The sequence below is a fragment of the Syngnathus acus genome, chromosome 8, assembly GCF_901709675.1.
Source record: "Syngnathus acus chromosome 8, fSynAcu1.2, whole genome shotgun sequence".
NCBI lineage: Eukaryota > Metazoa > Chordata > Actinopteri > Syngnathiformes > Syngnathidae > Syngnathus > Syngnathus acus.
The window spans coordinates 4,185,163-4,200,436 of record NC_051093.1 but is presented as its reverse complement, the minus strand read 5'-3'; the positions used below and the strand labels follow the sequence as shown (position 1 = coordinate 4,200,436).

Below are 15,274 nucleotides of genomic sequence, written 5' to 3'. Positions count from 1 at the left end.
TAGGTCCTAAACTAAAACATTTTTTAGAAAACATAAAAGGATAAAAAAAATAACAAACCCACTCTAAAATCTATTTAAAACTGATTTTTAAAACAGTCAAAAAAAATAAACTAAAAATCAACTGTGAACTAAAATATATATATTTTTTATTTTCACATTTTTTTACGGTCTCCCAAGCTCAGGCTCCCGGGCCCCCCGGGGATCTCGTTTGGAGCCTAAACAATGCCTCTTGAAAAAAAGTTGTGTTTAAAATAACAATGGTCTTGTTTGTGCTCAGGCTCCTATTAACTAGCGCTTCCCAAAATGTCAGCCTCTTAACGCAGACACGCGGCGACAGGTATCGAGGGAAAGACACCGCTGTTTATTTTCCCGCCTAAGTGAGCCGCTCTTGAACTGCAAAAAGGTGTGCTCGCAGATAGACGCCCTCCGAGTTTAGCAACTCTCGCTGGCGGGCCCCCAAGGCTATTGCTCACTTGACAATCGCAGGTTCTCATCGAAAGGCGCAACGCAGGGGAGAGAGGTGAGATTGAGCCAGATAGAAGACGACTGCAATCCGGCCTGACAAAGACAGATGGAGAGAGAAGACAAAGCCACAAAGGGGAGTAATGGAGACAGCCTAGATGGCATATAAGGATATAAGGAAGACGGACTGGTGCCCATTTGGGCTGAATTGGGAGAGGGAGGTGGGGGCGGATTGTTTCCATTCCCCCATGGGGGGAGGTGGAGTGAGGCGTCAAGAGAGATTAGCTGGCGTGAAGCTGGAGCAGCTTGGATTGGACAAGCGTCAAGGACTGGACATTCTTCAAGACTGCCAGGGATGGGATGTGACACGGCTCGGCAATATTCTGCTCTTAAGGGAAGTGAGTGGCTCGCCGGCTGTATCATTTCATCCACTTCTCTATCCTTGGTGCACTAATTGTGTAGACGGTGGCACCAAAAAACATCACCTGCCCACAGGGTGCGCCAAAAATACTCTCTGAAGTCAGTCGAGGAGAGGCAGCCGCTCCATGCAAAGGCAAAATGCGTTGCCTTGGAAATGCAAAGATGACATTAATCCGTTCTAGCTAGCAAAATACAACAAAACTTATTATGTTTTTATAAGGGGGTTAGCGGTACTTTTAAAAACCTGAATCAAATCACAGAGAAATGATTAAAAAGTTTGCACACAGTATTGAATTGTAAACGCTTCCATTTGGTGTGTGCGATTTGGCCACTAGGTGGCAATATAATACAGTCATGCAGACAAATGAAGAAGAGTTTCACTCAACTGATGTACGTGACTGACGTGGCTGGTATTTTTTGCAGAGGATAAAAAAAAAAGTGCTGTATTGTCTGTCTACATGTGTTGCTGCACCATTAGTGTTCAAATACCCAGATTATACCAATGCCGTGTTTCGTAGTTACGCAAAAATTACACAATCGTGCCCCCACTGGGCTTTAACGGAAAAAGCGAAGAAAGCCAATGAGTTAATGATCCACACAATAGCAGCCAAGCAGAAGGTAACGGATGAGTCAGAATGTGCCAATAATAAAGTCTGGAGTTGGTGGACAGATGAAGTAAATGCAATTAACACTTTCACACTTTTTTTTTTTTTTAAAACCAAGTAAAACACCTCCTGTGATCGCTGTGTGACAAAATTAACTTAGTGCAGCTGCTCTGCGGGGAAATAAAATAGATAATCAATCCCAGAGGATGGATATTGCGTTGTATTTAAATACACACATTTAAAGACTTTTAAATTGGCACGTTTGTTGTATCCTCTTCCCAGTGCATAATTATTTTGGAGTCTCCGTTCTGTTCCTTTAGGGAAATTTGGTGTCATCTAGAAAGCTTCAAAAAATTCAATGTTTTGTAAGTAGTAATGCAACATCTGGCAAAAAATTGGGGTGGACGCAGCACAAACGATGTGCCCGGGCAACCTTTCAACTCGACATGTGTGTCCCCAAATCTAGTTTACAAGCTGTGGATGCAAACAGCGTGAAATGCACTGAGTGTTTCTCACCTCCCACTTCCCGTCGTCCGCCCTCGCACACAAACACACCACCACGCCATTCTCACATGTTGCGGCGCAGCATCTCCGGAGAAAAAAAACTGTAAGACGAGATAAAAACACTCCAAACAAACATCCACTGCGCTTCTTCTTCTTCAGTAAACTGAGTGCATTAGTGACCCTTTTATTTTTTGGAGTGTCCCCACGGAAAGAATCTCCTAACTGGGCTAAAAGGTTTCCGCATTTAACAACTATCAAACCTCAGAGCTCAGACACTGAAAGAATTAACATGTTTGTACCAATGAGCTGATTTATCACATCATAATCCCACATATGATTTTTGCTGTTGTTATTTTTCCGCTTGTCTTAAGGGTTGCTGAGTACATCTCCAACTTGCAAACAATGAAGGTTATTTGCCGTCTTCATCTCTAAATTGACCTCCCCGGTTAGAACCGTGGGAGGTATTGAGCTCGCGCTGCCGAACTCCGATAGCAAGCCAAGCGTATGCGAGGATACGCATGTGGCCTGTACTGCTGTCCGTGAGAGAAGACAATCGATAGCGGAGTGCTCAGGTCCAGAAGGAGAAAATCAGAAACCGAAAGACCTCGAATAGGAGATCAGGTCATCATTTTTTGTCCTTTTTAAATCAAAATTTAAACAGATTCTTTCGAAAGAGATGCTGGTTTAGTAAGAGCAAAGAGAGGCAGAGAAGGTCCCCAACTAAACTCCTTCCCGCAGTGAGAATATAATTAGTAGTCAGTAGTATTGGATGTTTAGAATTTGTTGTAATGTTTATAATTAACATCTATGCTTATTGTGGCTAGCGTGTTCACGGTGTACAGTATGTTAGCATTAAGCTAGCAGTTTACATGCTTTGAGTGAATGTTTAATCCGCTGCTGCGGGTGACGAGTAAACTAAATCTAAATACAAGTTTCGCACGTTTATGAGCACGTAGGAATGCGCCAAATTTAGCTAGCTCACTCCCGCTGCTTCTCGACGGTCATGCGGCGCGCTCGTCATCACTGTCTCAGTTCACCTGCTCAGGGCAGGAGAGCGCCACCACGGGAGGTGTGGAGGAGGCGCAACAGGAATGTATGACGAACGCGTGTCGCCATGGAGAATCGATAAAATAGTCCCTTCAACATGTCATTTTTAAGGTTTGTGGTACGGAACCCCGGCATCTTTGTTTATTTATTTGGCGGGGTCACCTATTTGTTTTCCAGGGCTGTATATATATATATATATATATATATAAAAGTAATGCGCGTAACTGCACACAGCTGTGCACGTTCATGTGAAAACACACACATGTGGTCTGTATGCTGTTGTGTCACATGGGAACATTCACGCCACCTCTGGAGATGTGCCAGTGCAAGAAGACAACTTCATTATTTTCTTGTCGTCCCATATGCTCCCGTGGCCTGTCACACACTTGCGAGCGCACAAACACACGCCGGAATACATACTTGAGATAACTCCCATTAGGCTCTTTTACATAGAGATTGACTACCATCATCATTAAAGCTAGTCTGTTATTGTATTGCATGGCTTGTTCACAAATAACAGCATGATGGCAGCTTAAAGGGGCCGTAACGTACTGCTTCTGGATTTACGTTCGAGCGTGATGTTGACGACTAAGTTGGCATACCGTATTTTCCGCACTATAAGGCGCACCTAAAAACCTCCAATTTTCTCCAAAGCCTTATATATGGACCAATATGGATTCGTGGATGAGGACTAATTTATTACAGTAAGCTTTACGTGTTTATTTTGTGTTTTGTGTGATATTAACGTTTGAGCAACGTTGAGTTCTTGATATATTGTTATTGTTTTTACTATTTCGAGTGTTACTATATTGTGATTGCATTAACGTTTGAGCAACGTTGAGTTATTTATTCCATGCGCCTTATAATCCGGTGCGCCTTATATATGGACAAAGTTTTAAAATGGGCCATTCATTGAAGGTGTGCCTTATAATCCGGTGCGCCTTATAGTGCGGAAAATACGGTACTTTGATCGTCCAAACATTTGAGCAGAACTTGAGTCTTAACCTGGACATGGTGTCAACCAGTCAAGTAGACAAGACAAAGAAAAAAAAAAAAACAATTAGACAGGGTGAAGTGTACAAAGTGAAATCATTAACCTGCTGACAAGTTGAGAAGAGGAAGTGCTGAGTTTGCGAAGGTGAAACCAAGCGACGAGGTAAAAGAAGGCCTGGGAGAGAACAAAAACCCCAAATATCAATAAAATGACCCGACATGAACTTCCTGTGCTGATCCTCATCTAACTGCATATCGTTAAGAGGACACTTGGAGGAGGCTTTGTCTTGATTTAAACATGCGCACGCACGCACAAACACTCTCACACACACATCGGAGAAAGCGATTCCATGGAGACGTTCAGTGAGCCATCTGCCAAATTAGGCCATGAGCCCACAACTTCATTCTTCTATTCAATTTTCAATTACTCGGCTGCGGGCCTAAACGTGCGTCTACACACCGCCGCGACACACACATAAATTTTGACGCGTGCGCTCAATGTGGCATAAATATTGTGATGATTTATTCATTTTCATAGTTACACTCTTAAAGTTTCCATAATGGATAACTCACCAGCACACACTACTCTATGCATGTAGCTGCCAAGTTGATGCCGCCAGGGAACGCATGACTGATCTACATACATGTGCATAACAACATACACCCGCCATTGTGAATAAACTCTAAAAATAATAAACAAGGTGGCGCCAGGAGAGGCGCCTGAGCCAAAGTGGCACCGGGCGCCCACTCTGCCCGTTTCCAAAATGTCAGAAGCAAACGCAGCAGGGAGTGCGCGAGGTGATAAACGCCAGCGGCTGAAAATGTCACCGTGTCACGTGGTTGCCATGGCGCCCGGTAAAGTTTGGCAACGGGGTGAGCGCTGCCGCCGTAGCCGAAAGGCCAAACGATTTGCTGAAGCTAATTGAGTCTGAAAGTTGTGTTGGAAGGAAGTTGGAATAAGGTGGATGCCATGAAGCAACATGTAAACCAGGCCTAAGGCAAAACAGCCATAAAAGCTTTTGATTATTTTTTTGCTCAATCGCACAGTGTGAATAAATGGTCCAGAAAAATGCAAAAGAAGGAATTCAATAAAAAGACATGTATGGAAGGTTAGGTGGACATGAGCGTGGAATGAATTATTGCTTGAATGTGCAAAGAGGGGGTGGGGTGGGGGGGGTTGAAGTCAGGTCTTGCCCAAAAAACAAAAATCGCACAACAGATAGAAAAAATAAAATCAGCTGACGCAAAGGAGTAAACAGTTTGACGAGCCAAAACTCAGATAAACAAAACAAAGCCATTGACATTTATGCCAACATGCAGGCACTTAAATGTCACTAAATATTTGGGAAGCTTTTGGGAACATCCTTTAAAAAAACAAACACTTTTCAGCAGCTCCAGGCACACAAAACTTCATTTTTTTTATTTATAATCTAGACTTTTTTCATCAAGACTGGACAGAGACCCAGACCCACTTCCAAGCCAAAAGGTAAGCAGAGTCGCACAGTGTTGAATGCTCAGATTAGAACAAGCTAATAAAATTAGCATCAGATAACCAGCATGATTACTCTCCTCAGCTCATCAGTACGGCACTAATATCAATCTCTCACCGCATTCTACTTTATATCCATCGACATAAATTAAATAAATTAAATATATTAAATTGGGGAAGAAAAAAAATGCAGACTGTCCTGAATGATGTTAAGGGAGTTTGTTTCGTCCTCTACAAAAAGAAAATCTCAGGTCGCTAGCGTGTCTCCTTTTTGACTCATTATGGGAAAATGATGGGGACTCCAATGCAGTGGAAAGGATTTGTTGTCTTTGTTCTGGCCCGGAACGCTCGGCGGCAGAACAAACACTCAAAGCTCTGCCTAATATGGGTCAGGGTATCGGCGCTAAATCCCTCAAAGCATTGGGCCGCACGTCTCGCACACACCTTGTAGGCGACGAGCGCAACACAATCACCTGCTTGAATGCGAAAAGGTCGAGTCTCGACTTTGACAAAGGCCAAAGTCACTTTTCACTCTCCTCCAATTTCCGATGCTGTCTTCCTCTTTCCACTCTGAGCAATCAGTTGCATCGCCTCGACAAGTATTTCTTCAAGTCTCACTATAGGGCACCGAGATCCGTCATTTTAGAAAAAAAAAAATCTCTAACAGCGGGGAATTTTCTTTTTTTTAATTTATTGGCTGTATCTGAATGGATCTGTAATATCAATCAACTGTTCAATAATTTGTCAGGCAGCATTGATGTCACAAGGGTGCTGCTAACAAAACATTGACTCTGCGCAGCTGCACGGCGCTGCATTATTTCCAGTCTATAAACCGCCTTGGCCGAAAGAGACGGAAACAGGTGTTGGCATGAAAAGTCTCCAGGGGGGATGAACGTCCAGTGTACCTGCAGCTTCTCCACTGCCACCCCCCCTCCCCTCAGCCTTTTACCAGCCAGTACTTGTGTCCGGGCCACTGGATTCCTCACGGGACGAAAAAGAAAAAAAAAAGATCTCTTCTCTCCGTCTGTCTCCCTCGAGCTGTAGCTGTTTCGGCGCCACGGGGGAACAGCGAGACCAAGAGTGAGCCTTCCACAGCAAATTATGTACATTTAAATGAAGCGTTTCCTTGAGTCTGCTCGGCTCAGCGCTGAGAAAAGAGTTCAGACGGAACGGAGCTGGAACAGGAGGTTAAGAGGCTGCGTGTGTGTGTGAGGAATACTCTGAGTGGGAGTGTAAAACTTGAGTGGACCCCAGGCCCTCGCTTAGCCTTAATAGCTGGCTGTCCACCTCCTCCTGCATTTTCACTCTCGTAGATGCTGATGATGGAAACGTTCAGCCTTCTTTCGGATCTATTTCTTCTTCTCATCAAATGCGCTGGCTGTGAGCAGGAAGTGATGTGACAGGAAGTCTTGCAGGTTTGCATTGCATGTCGACGTGTACAGGCGGGATAGGAACAAGTTTGAGTAAACACCTGTGGCTCCGCTTCAGACCGGCACAATGCATCACGGAGGCCTGTTCCATTATTTACCCGCAGAACCCGGTTTGGGTGTCCGCTCGCCATTCATCATCCGGGAGAAATTCCCGCCAAACCTGATGAATAAGTAAGCCGGTTCCTGCACTGCTGCCACACACTTCCTGTCCTTTTCACTGCCAGGGAGACAAAGAGCGACGGAGAGATGCGATCGCCGTGCCGACTGCACATAAATCAGAAGAAGCCCCCCCCCCCACTCACTTAAAAAAAATCTTCCGTTGGTTGCCGCCGGAACCCGCAAAGTGCAAGTCGTTAAAGATGCGATAAGAAAAGCTGAGAAATGTGCCCCATGAGAGATTATAATGCATTTTTTTTTTGTATTCACACATTCACAAAAGTCCATCATCAATGATAAAGCCATTGAGCTCAGGTCAGACAAATAGGGATCTCCTCATCCTTATTCAGTTAGTGTTTCCCAATCTGTGTACCGGACAAATTTACCAGTTTCACCTAATTGGTTCACATATGTTCATTTCTCTTTTTAGTGACAGACAGCGCTTCCATTTGATGGTACTGTACATATTTGAATTGTTAATTCATTTTCTGACATTTTTTTTTTCTTGGTGGTGCGCCGGTTGTTCCTTAAAAGAGAGCAAACTAATTAAACACACAGGCGGCAGATGCCGTTTGACCTCCTGAACGGACGCTCACCTGTGTCCTTGTCTTTCTGCTTCTCCGAATACAAAGCCAATTAAGTAGAACTTTAGTTAAAGTTAAAGTCCCAATGATCGTCACACACACACATGGGTGTGGTGAAATTTATCCTCTGCATTTAACCCATCCCCGTGTGATTTTAATCCATCCCCTGGGGGAGAGGGGAGCAGTGAGCAGCAGCGGTGCCGCGCTTGGGAATCAGTTGGTGATCTAACCCCCCAATTCCAACCCTTAATGCTGAGTGCCAAGCAGGGAGGCAATGGGTCCCATTTTTATAGTCTTTGGTATGACCCGGCCGGGGTTTGAACCCACAACCTTCCAGTCTCAGGGCGGACACTCTACCACTAGGCCACTGAGCTTTTAGATGAAAAGTAATAATGCAGTAGTAATTTCCACAAGCAGGACGAGTTTATCACTTTTTGTTATCGTTTATAATGCTCATTCAAAATGGATTCCCGCGAAGGATAACGGAGGCAGATTTGTTTTTAATTTATAAACGGCTGGTTCTCAGAAAGTATGGTCCAGGAGTCACAAATTTACCATTTGAAGTATTCCCATCGGGATTGTAAGCAACTTTTTGGCGCACTAATACTAACAAGACTCTAAGCCGCAGAAGTAGCCCGGATGAAATATTTGCTGTGGCCGGCGGGAGACAAATCTATGCTCGGCTTTCAGGAAAATAGTGTCTATGCGGCATTATCTTTTGTAGGCAGAGACCAAAGTCTCCCAGGGACCAATTGAGAAAGCGTCTTCCATCCCAGGGCTTTGTGTGCTAATTACAAGGGTCACAAAGACTGATGGCTTAACAGGGGAGGTCACAAGTGGAGGTTAGGACTGTCCGAAGACGTCTTACAACCCCGGTGAAAACTCCCCTATGGAATGCGTCTCGGCTGACGAGGAAAATCAAATCAGTGAGCTGCCAGAGGGATAACCGCTGACACGGGCAGGATTTCCAGGGTACACAGAGGTCATGTGAAGGGTGACCTCTCACTATATATGTTGACTCATGAGACCACTATCCTTGCGCTGCTCCTTCCCAGCTCGGTAAGGAGGCGAGTGAGTGCCCTCAAGTGTTATCCTCCCCCCCCGACCGTCATGAGGCCGCTCAATTAAAGCCTCACACATTGATTCTGACATCGACCCAGAAGGACTTTCTCCGTGGGATGTCATACTTCTCAAAGGGAAACGACGCAGAGTTCTGAACGTGCTCACAAAGCGGGAGGCGAAAGCACATTTTGCTAACTTGTGAGCTCAACTAGCGGCTAAAGTCAAGATGCAACAAGATGTGAATGACTCAGCGGCAGCCTGAGAGGATCCTCAAAAGCTAAACTTGGATCGCATTCAGTATTGCGATACTTTCTGACGATATTGAGAAACACCAAAGCGGCCAACAACATAGAAACATAGCTAGCTCACTAGCTTGCTAGCTAACGACGGGCGTAATTGAGCCTATCCCAGTTCTCTGCATATGTCTTCAGCATTTATTTTCCAACACGTATCATGAATTTAGAAACAAATTTCTGAATTCACTTTACAGGATCTTCAATAATTTTATCTGGACAAGCTAACAGGCTACAACAAAACCAGCAAAGAGTCGAGATTTACCAGAGTTGAATCGCTCTGTCCAAAACAACTGCACCAAATTGGGAAACCTACAAGAGATCAGATGCCAGTATGAACACAACATAACCTTCTCTCTGAGAAACATGAATGACATTTTTCCTCGCAGTCAAAAAGCATTTCCTATTTTTTCCATCACTGGGAAATAAATGCGGCTCAGCAAAACTAACGTGCACTCATCTTCTCTCTTCAATTACACGGTGAAATTTTCTTAGCCGGGTTATGCAAATTGACTCCAGCAGGATCTCACCACACACACACAGACACACACACACTCTGCCGACGTACAGTCACTCGTGCGTGACGTATAAATGGGACTCGCTATTCATCATCTCAAAGAGCACGTATTAAACCTTTAACAAGCCACGCGACCTCTCGCGCCCGATGAATAAGCCAATTAGTCTTTAAATGAGACGGCGGAAAATCGGCCATTTTGGGGTAGAAATCGGGTTGCTGTGTCAACGGACTGGAAGCGCTTAACATATTTTAAAAAACAGCATCGATATTTAATTTATAGCTCTATTTACTGTATCGTATCAAGACAACCATTAATCACAGATGTCTGAAAGCAGCGTTGGTTTCACTTCATACATCCAAAGAGCAACTGGATGATGGAGCGTGACGATCATTGGTCACCGCTGCGACCGAGCGCGTGCATGACCCGCCCCCTCACCCAAAGGCCGTCTGGGTAACCTCGACCTACCTCGCCTCTCCGCGGGCAGCTGTTGTGACAGCACCGCCACTGCCGGAGCATCTATTTCGGAAGCGGACCTTGATCTTCCGCGACTTCACATTTTGACCCCAGCTCGGTGATCAGATGCGGCCCCGCGTGGACATCTCGACCCCGAGTGTTAGCGTCGAGGGGTCAGAGCTGTTGTCGTTGATGAAGAGGGTGACGATATACGAATGATAAAGAGCCAAGAATGAATCAAGACATTCCAAACTCGAAACTATTTTGGGTCCTGATGATTTGTGAGCTTTCAAATCTCCAAAAAGGTGAGTTACTTGTCAAAAGAAAAATGAATATAGGCCTTCACTGTTGCTTGTTTACAACCCACTTGTGATGTTTAGACCATAAAGCAACCAAATTGATAGCTTTACATTCAAGCTCCTTCCACTCCACTCCACAAGGAAATTAAGATATCCTCATAAAAACAGATATTTATCTTGTGCTGGAGATGATATTAATACAACACCTTCCTTCTAGATTAAAACTTTTTGTGATTACACTTGACCTGTCTAATATTTAATAACAACTTTATCAATGCTCTCTGATGTGATATAGTTTCACACCACTGGGGGCAACGGTGAGTCACTGCAAAAGGTGAAAATCCGAAATGGGATTTGTGAAAAACTGAAGATTTTATTTGAAGGCCTTATCACCCAGCCCAAGCGTCAACAATACTGCTCTTATTTTATGAGTCCTGTGCCAAGATATAACACACACACACACACGAGGAAACTTGAGCGTTATTGCAGAGCTCCCATCCTCCACAGGCAGATAATTACAGTGTTAGTGATGGGGTGAAGATGAGGGTGGGGAGTTGGACAGATTGAGGGAAGTGGGGGTTAGAGGGTGTTGAGTATCACTATGATTCATCAACACACACACACACACACACACACACACGCACACACACACACACGAGGCAACATGCTCACTCCGCCCCCCCCACAGACTCCCGCCGGTAGTTTGGCAACTGGCCCGAGAGTGACAAGGTGACACCGGCTCTTTTTCTTCTCTCTCCATGTGCCGCAATCAAACGCTGAGTTTTCTCTGAGCCGCCAACCGGTAGGAGGATGGGCCAAACAAGCGGCAACGTCGGACATAAATCATTCGCTTGTTGACAAGCGCTGACAAATGTTGATTGCTTTCCGCTTATCCTCAAACACCTCGTTTCATTGTCCGTGTCGGCGCTATAAACAATGAGTGGCGTCGAAGCGTATGGAGACTTATGGGTACGTATAAATGCAGCCGTGAAACAATGTTTTCTGAGACGATTTTAGCCAGCAATGTGTCGTGTGTGTATTAATCTTGTCAAGTGTGCCACAATACTGTTATTATGTAAAACGTTAGATAGATGGTCTCAGGCTCTTATTATATATGGCGCTGCAGAATTTTTGATATGTCTTTGTGTTACCTTGATATTCACCGGACAAACACAGGCGTGTATTCTTTATCAACTGCGAAGAACGACTAATACTACTGCCGTACTGAGAAGCTGATTGACGAGCTGAGAGAATTTTTTATTTACTTTATAACATGTCCTTAAGTTATCAATTCACCTATTCATGGATTTTTAAAAATATAAAAATATATATTTTTGTAATTATTTTTAAATTTTGGGCAATTTTTGGGGCTCCACTGTATTGCCGTCCACATGGCTACCTAATGACTCACACTAACGTAGCCACACTAGCGTCACGGCGGCCATGAATTGTTTCGAGCTTGACCTCTCACTGAACTTCAATTTGCCTTTCGACAGCCACTGCGAATTCATGTCGCGAATGAAGAACGATCCGATCATGTCACCGCGAGACGATCATTCATATGACATAGTGGCGCCTCGCTTACGTCGGAACATATACATATTTCAGCGTCAATGAGGATACGCGTCGAATGACATTAAAAGAAAATGAATTGCTGCCTGCGTATGTGATTTACACTCGACAAAGATATTCACAGATGCCTACAAGCCTTAATGTACAGAAATAGGAGCGCCATACTGCGAGAGTGGCGACTTCATTTCATCCTGATCATGCGTTCTTAGGAAAATTGAGTTGCAAATCGGCAACACTATTCATCGCAATCAGTAAACACTCACTGCAAATAAAGTTTTCCAAGAGGTGAGGATGAGAGCATACTCATACATAACGTCCCTCAATAACACCCTCAAAATATGTCAGTACAATGGTTCCAAGTCTATCCTCATGCGGGTAAACGGAAGCCTGATAAGCTGCACGAACAGTTCTGATTATTCAAGGAGGATAAAGAATATATGCCTGTGAGTATTTTTATGCTCAAGACTGGCTCATATCAAGGTAGCACTGTATTAGTAATGACACACTACTGTGACTCAAAACAAAGCCTGTACATTTTTTAAAGGCTTCATGAAAAGTGTCGGAAATACTGGCTAATATAGAGAAAAGCCTCGTGCCTCGGCTCAATCTATTCAAATAAGCGATGAAGTTATGCAATGAAATCTCTATGTGGAGGAGGACATGTCTAACTGTGGTATTTAATAGGCTAAATACCATGTAAGTGGTCGCCTGCCTCGAAATGTCAGCCCCACAGTTCACCCGACAAGCTGTGTGTGTGCTCGTCATGGGAGAGATTCTATGGCTTGCGCTACACACAAGACAGGTGGCGGAGCTAATGGACGGCTAAACACCATTTGGATCTTTTACCTCGTGACCTCATCGCATCTGCTGCAAGATACAATCTTTTAGATACAGTTATTGCCTTTACACACAGCTCACCATGAATGTGTGTGTGTGTTTGAGTTCCTGAAAAGCTCAAACTGAGCCAACCACTTAATTCCTACTCAGACACATCCAGCAACAAAGGGTCAAAGCCTCTCTGAAGCTCAGATTCTATAGCCGCAGTTACGCAGTGCAGAGACATTCAAAGCAGTGGGAGGCCAATGTGGAGAAAACACACACACACACACACACAAACTTGAGGCTCAATTTACACGTAACACACACGTAAACACAAGCCTGCAATGAAAGCTTTATGTTGAGTTCACACACACAAACACACACACAGTGCATGTATAAGCGCAAATCGTTATCAAAGTAAAAGGAGGGACGGGCGGCATTGTTTCAGAGCGTGAAAAAAAATGAAGCCCAGATGGTAATTTTCTTTATAATTAATACACATACCCTGCAGTCTTGCTGTCAAAGAGGCAAGACAAGTGCTTTTGTGTGGGCACACGCGAACACGCGCACAAAGCAAATGTGCACAGGCAACGGGAGGTGCTGTAACTGTTAGCCAACAGGGGATGTTCACACCCGGGTGCATCTGGAAAGGTGTTATCTCGCACCTTATCCCGTTCGAGGACGCTGGATGGCTGGGTTCGTCATTAGCCATTCGCACAGAGCAGCCTCTCAGCGTGCGAGCCGCCTCTCTGCCGCCGCCATCCCGGCGCATGGTGACACAGCGTGCGGCCGGGTAACATGTCATGTGGCTGTGCGCCTCCGTTTGTTGTGGGAAGCAGGTGCTGATTACTAAGGATGCTCGCCCAGCGTGCCCCGCCGTGTCACGCTCAGGTGTGGGATGATCATGATGTCACAGCGGGCGCCTTACCCCAAATGTGTTGACGGAAGAAGGCGGCTAATTGCTAACGTAGCTTACGGGAACTTTGTTTAGCTTTGGAAGGCAATCATAACTCAAGTGTAGACTGGGTCCTTCAAACGTTGCATGTTTGAAGAGTCGGCCGCAGTACTGATTTAATGCTGAAGTACAAAAGTGCCTTTTGGGGGGGGTTGGCAAGGTACAGGCAGCTTGTTGCAAGTGGCCCCCAGTTGGGCTTTTGCTCGGCTCCACTGCACATTCAGCAGCCGGTAGCAAGGGTTATTGTTGCAGCGTAGTCGGCCGTGACCGAGGGAGTCTCACTCTGCAGAGAGTCCAGATGAAGCTATCCATGCTAAGCCTTTCTGTCACTAAAGAACACAGGTAGGTGGGCAGCCATTGTCCCTTGGGAGGGCAGCACCTGTAGCTTTGAAGAGTCTCAGGTCTCCATGGACTGAGAGGATACGAGTCGAGGGTGGAGATGAGTTAGAAAGAGAAACCAAAAAACTCCTCCACACAAAGACATCAACACAATTGTTGATATGTTTTGTGGTGATTTTATGTCAAGTGGCATAACTGTAGTTTTGGAGGTTCACGCTCGTTATTCACAAGAGGAGGATTTATGTGGCACGACTCCCGGCGGCGGACCGAGAGTGAGGGCATTTTCGTTTTAATCAGTCGGCTTGTTGGTTCAGTTGGCTCGGCGTGCTCCACAAACAAAACCAAATGGCGCTTTCATGTGGCGGCTGGAGGTAGAAATGAGACAAGGAACATATAGAGATGCAGTTTGGGAAATCACCGTTTCAATAAGATGAGTAAATAATAAAAGTGATGAAATGAAAAGCCGTCAGAGAGGGACGGGCCATTTCTTTGAAACGAGCTTGCAACTTGTGCGACAGACACAACAGGAACAGGAAGAAGATCTCACCTCTGACTATTTTCCCCACGTCTATTTCAATTAGTCACCTCGGTCGATAACGGAGCCGCAACGGATCCGCGAATGACGCGTTTCGAGTCACAACGAATACAAATTGACTCTTTGAAAAAAATCAATGCCGTCTGACAATGTCTAGAACTGATAAAAGTTTCATCATTGCTCCCCCGAGAGTGACTCGGTTCGGAACACCCGGTGTCAACACGCAAACCTCGCAACATCTTAAAAGCACGGCAGCTTCTCACCTCGCTTTTAATTGGGAAAACATCAAGTCCTCTCACGTGAAAGCGCTCTGACATTTGGTCCAGATTACTGTCTCACTTGAAGGCTTTCCCATTAGCTAAAGCATGTCTCTCCATCGCTTCAAATTCTCTCTGTCACTTAGGGATGCCTCTGCATGTCAGGAATGCCCTTTTACCAGTAAACTGCGCAGGGAACTCAAATAGAAATTTGAAGCAATGAATGTTAAATGAAAACAAAAACACCCGTAGTGTTCGTATCTAGCTATAGTTAATGTCTTCTAAACCGTCCTGTGCCTTGGTTCAGTTTGTCAAGCACATCCTTTGTGCAACCATCCTCAACATTTGGTTCCTCAAAGAGTCCTACACCTTCACTTCAGTTCTTCAGATATGCCCCAACACCCCATCCTGAATCATCAAGTCAACTTCTAACTCTTCCTGTAGCCTTGCTAGGTTTCTCTTCAAACTAGCCTCCTCAGTTT

At 44.9% G+C, this 15,274-nt stretch overlaps 1 long non-coding RNA gene across 4 annotated transcripts in view; it reads right to left on the bottom strand.

Annotated features, from left to right (window-relative positions):
- Positions 1-15,274, bottom strand: part of LOC119125332 — a 74,383-nt gene that overhangs the window by 32,027 nt on the left and 27,082 nt on the right. The window lies entirely within an intron of this gene.